At 54.8% G+C, this 5,040-nt stretch overlaps 1 pseudogene; it reads left to right on the top strand.

Annotated features, from left to right (window-relative positions):
- Window positions 1-4,082: 4,082 nt before the first annotated feature.
- On the top strand, window positions 4,083-4,809 carry LOC112550741 (annotated as a pseudogene).
- Window positions 4,810-5,040: the final 231 nt, after the last annotated feature.

The following is a 5,040-nucleotide window of genomic DNA, read 5'->3' as shown; positions in this document are numbered from 1 at the left end:
GACACACAGTGTTAATGCACTTTAATGCATTTACACATTCGTTAATGCGCTTTAAATATTCACGCCTACATTTGATACCAGTATTTTGATGCCTGTATTTGCAGGTATCAAATTTAGGCACAAATAGCTTAAATTCACCATTTTTAATGCACATAAAGGGCATATTCAGACAAGCCCGCACATGCCTCTTGCAGCGCCTCAAACCCTTTTGAGGCGCTGTAAGAGGCACATGCAGCAGGAGGAACCTTTTCTTGTTCCTGCAAGTTTGCAGTGCGGAGGCAAAATTAGACCCTTGGATATCCAAGGGTAAAAAATAATGGAGCAAAAAAATCAGGGCAGGGCATGGTCCTGGACTGTGCCCTGAGGCATCCCGAGGCTGGGTCCTCCACAGAGATGCTCCACCTGCCAGAGTGTCTCTGTGGTTGGCCCTTGCCCTCGTGCTGATGCATGCTTCCTGCCCATGCAGGACAGGAAGTGTGCCAGCAGCAGGGCTCCAGTGCCAGTAAGTAAGGGGCCGGGGGGGGCTGGAGGAGGTGGGAGTGGCCTATGAGAGGGACCCCACTGGCCCCGCTCACTCGCCTAGGCCCCCCATCCCTTTCCCACCAGGTACCAGTTGGCTGGGCCCCAGAAGCTCCTGACAGCGAGTAGCCTTGAGTTACTTGCCAGGACAACTTTTTGTACTGATAGGGCCAGGACAGGGCGGCTTTTTATACTGCTGGGGACAGCACAGGTGCTGGCCTTGGGCTCTATCCCCCCCTGGCTGCAGATCCCGGAGGAGTCAGGCAGGTTTTATTTTGCCGTAAGTGGCACAATTTGCTCCACAACAAAGTGCATGTCTGGGCACATATGCTGAGGCAAAAAGCCCCGGATCAAACTTGCACTGCTTCTATTTGAGCTGCTGCAAGCGCATGTGCTTGCATGTGTGGATGCACCCTAAGGGTGCACATGTGTAGACATATGCCCTTAATGTCCATTAACCTAGGTTAATGTGCATTAAAGTGTTATGTATACACTCATCCTGTCTCTGAAAAAACCCTCCAAGAACAGTACTTTAATCACAGGTGTGTAATATGGTTACTATTATAACATTTCGATTCCTAATTAGGACCTGTAAGTGAGAGTCCATGGTTGACTCTCTTTTTCTGTGTGGATGGGTGGGGTGAGGGGATTCGGGTTTTCCAAACAAGTAAAGAAACCAAAGTATTTGAATCCCTTTATTTCAGATAAAGTGGAACCTAGATTCTAAAGCCATTTTTTGGATTTAGTTTTGCAAAACCAAACTATGATGAGCAAGGAAGTGTGAAATTAAAACCCAAATATGACCACCTGAGCCATCAATTAGACTCTAAAATAAAAGCCACATTTAGAACTGAAAATATTCCACATGGTTTGGAACATTTAAATAACTGCCATTTGTGTTGGTTGAAAATTGTTGAAATCAGCAGCCAACTGCATATAAAAGAACCATTTTCTGGGCCATAATTTAGATTGGTTGTAATTGCTTCTCAGTTAGTCTACACCTGGAAGAAGATGTGATACAGTTCAGTGTTCATTTGTAACGATTTCCTGGGAGCAAAAAAAAAAGCACCAGAAAAAAGTGACACAAAGCATGCAAAAAAAGTGTGCACCTGGACAAACAGGCCGCATCCACATGTGGTGGGGATGTTTGGTTCCTGGGGGACAACTAGTAGCTGTGTGTCTTGTACCACTGCTAGTTGTCCCCGGGGAATGACCATGCCATGCACACTCTGGCATGCGGCAAGTTACCTGGGGGCAGTAGGGGAGGCAATGGCCAGCACAGCTCTGGCCCCAGCAGCCTGTCCTGGGGGCCTCCCAAGGCTGCAGCAGTAGTGATTCTGCCATGAGGAGCCTGGCTGGCAGCCGTAGTGCGGGTCTGAATGGCCAGGCTCCACTTCTTGAGTGGTGTGTGCTGTCTGTGCATGCGCTGCGCCACACCACTTTTTTTTTCTGCGGGTTTTTTTTCACCCCTGGATATCCAGGGGTCAAATAAACCCTCCTCACTGCTCCCTTGCAGCACAGGGAACTGAACATGTGGTATGTGGTGCTGCAGATGTCTGCTACACCATATGCCACACAGCCACGCTCATGTGGATGTGACCACAGAGGTCTGGTCCTCCAGGGCAACATTCTGGCTTCTGACCAGGTGTCTCTAGTGCTCTGTTTGTACTCCTGCTGCTTCAGCACACTGTGTGGTACGCTGGGAGCAACCAAAAGCATGGCAAGGCTCATGGCTGCCTGCTGCTGAGTCTGTCAGGCAACCAGGGCCTGTCCTGGCCCCACAGAGACTCCTAGGACCAGTTTGGCTGCCTTAGAACTGGGCACATGGGGCAGCCATACCACTGCACCAGAGGCCCAGCCATTGAGGCCTGGACCCTGGCAAGCAGTCCCAGGACCTCTGCTTGAGGGCCACGCAGGCCACAGCTGCAGGCATCACTGAACGGCAAGAGGCACTGGAGTCTGCTGTGGGCAATATAAGCAACTGTGGTGAGGCAGGTGGGGGGACCCAGCCTCAGGAGTCTGCCTAGGCCAGGCATCTGGGATCCAGCTGGTGGCCTGGGGAGGTTACTGACCTCCTGGCCATTTAGGGCCAGGAGGCTACATTGCAGCAATTCCCTCAGGGACAGCAGAACGAACATATTTAGCAGGTGATTGCTGCACAGATGGCCAAGTGGAGCCAGCAGTGCAGGAGCAAGGCCAAGGCATTACCCAGGGAATTTCATGTGGTGAGTGATGCCAACCAATGTTTGGGGGTGGGGCAATCCACTATGGCCCACTTTGAAGAGCTGGCGAGAATCATTGGCCCTACAGCCATGTACCCCTCCCCCACCAGCTAGTTCTTTGCCACCAGAGGAGGAGCACAGTCTATAGCAACCAGACTTGTGACCCAGCCAGAGTCCCCAGAGGCAGGGCCCTCTTCCATGCCTGCAACAGCACTACCACCACCACCCAGCCATGCCAGGAGTGATAGCGAGGAGGGACTCATACCATAGGCACGTGCCCCCCTGAGATTGACCACTGCCAACGTGGCCAGCAGCGGCTGCGGGCAGTCCTCGATTGCCACTCGCCACCCCCCCGCCCCACCACCAAAACTGCTGGTGGCAGCTGTGGGTAGTCCCTGCTTGCCGCTCAGTGCCATGTTGTGTGTCCCCCTCCCCCCCAGTCACGGGAGGCACCAGTCATTCGTGCCTGCTGCCATAGCCAGGCCTGAGGTGATGCCAGAGCAGCAGGTCTCCTGGCTCCTGTGTGACACCAGTGGGAGTGGGGAGGAGGCTGAGGAGCAGGCTGGGGTGTCACACATGTTGGTGGAGGCCACACCCCGGTGACCTTGCCACCAGGCCGCACCCCAGTCTGTGTCAAGGTCTGGCTCTGGCCCCCCTGCCAGCCCAGGGCCCAGGAACTACAGTCTCTTGGCTAAGGTGCCTGCCTGTCAACACAGCCTGGTAAGTCCCACACAGGGTATGAGGATGTGGGAGCCATCTCCCTTCTCCTGTGGGCCACTCCTCCTTGTGCCCTGCATGTGCCCCAAACCAGTCTCCACCACCTCCCTCCCTCCTCTCCTGACTCCCACTCCTCTGCCATACAGGGACCCCCTTCCCAGGAAGGACAGGACAGCCTCCCCACCTTGCCATCACTTCCAGGTGGATGGAGCTGGTCCTAGCCATGAGGGCAGGGGGGAGGTGGTGGCATTGCAGTAGCCATTTGCCCATTGGTCTGCAGCTCTGCACCCGCTAGAGTGGGTGGTTGAGGGCCTGGGGGTCATGGAATGCCACATCTTTCCTCTATGGGGAGAAGCTGGGCACCATAGTCTGGGTCAGTAGTGATGCTTGTCCAAGGGAGGATCCCTCTAGGTGAGGCCCTGTGGAGGCCATGGGCAAGGCAGGGGGCCTTGGGGCAGCAGGCCACCTGGACACACAGTGTGAGATGGGCAGACTCTAGGATTACCACAGTCTTTGTCAGGGTGCCAGCCCCACATAGCTTTGGCTTAGGGGCTGTCTGCCTGGCCCTGTGCCTGAGAATGAAGCTCCTCCCTAGGGAGACTCACTGACACCTGTTTTCATCCCATGCCATGTTGCTGTTGTGAAAATGGCCCTCCAATTGCTCTCTCTACAGACAGCACATCTGTCAGGGGAAAGGCCACTATCCAGTGCCTAGGAGCTGCTTACCCACTTTGGGACATTCCATGGGTCATGGATGCACAGCCTGTACTGGGAGCAATGCTCACAGTGGGATAGTATCCAGGAGGACCTGCTCCAGACAGGGGGCCTAGAAATACCGCCAGCGGGTCCTGGGCAAATTCCACTGCTCTCACCATGACCAGGCCCTTGTCCTAGAGGAGGTGTGACCTGGGAGGGTGGGCCTGCAGCAGCTGGTGACAGAGATAAAGAGGATCAGCAGCTGGCCTGGGATGGCTATGAGGAGCTGAGGCAACTGCAGGCCTCCATTGACACTGCCATCCAGGAGGAGTGTAGGGTGTCACAGCAGCTCCTGGCTGCTCCTACCACCTCACTCCAGCATATGCCAGCCCCACCAGAGGTGCTTGTCCTCCCTGGCCAGCCTGCACCCCCACCACCAGGGGTAGGGCCCAGCTGGATGCTTTTTGTTTGGCTGGTGGCTCAGCTGGCATCCCAGCAAGGCCCATGGGCCTGCCATGGCCATCAAGGGATGTTGCTTCTGTCTTCCCCCTTCCTAATCCTGGGCCTAGCTGCAGCATCTGCCTCTGAGGAGTGCTTACCCTCCTCCCCAGAGCAGCCAGTGTCCCAGCCATGTCAGTATGGCTCCCACACATGACATACAGGGCTGAGGCCAGGCTTAGGGCTGAGGGGCTGCCAACCCCTGATTCCCTCCTCCCTGTGCCTCCTTCCCTGGTGCTTTTCCCTCCCAAAAAGGACCCTCACTCGTCCCCCTGATGCTTGTGTAAATAGTTGCTATCTATTTCTGGTTTCATATGGGCTTGTGCATGGGAGGGGCTGGGTGAATAGTGGGGTTTTGGAGGGTCTTATGTGGAGTACTGTTGGAATG

Source organism: Alligator sinensis, unplaced genomic scaffold, assembly GCF_000455745.1.
Source record: "Alligator sinensis unplaced genomic scaffold, ASM45574v1 scaffold528_1, whole genome shotgun sequence".
Lineage (NCBI taxonomy): Eukaryota > Metazoa > Chordata > Crocodylia > Alligatoridae > Alligator > Alligator sinensis.
The sequence above is the reverse complement of the archived record's forward strand: the minus strand, read 5'-3'. Positions and strand labels throughout refer to the sequence as shown.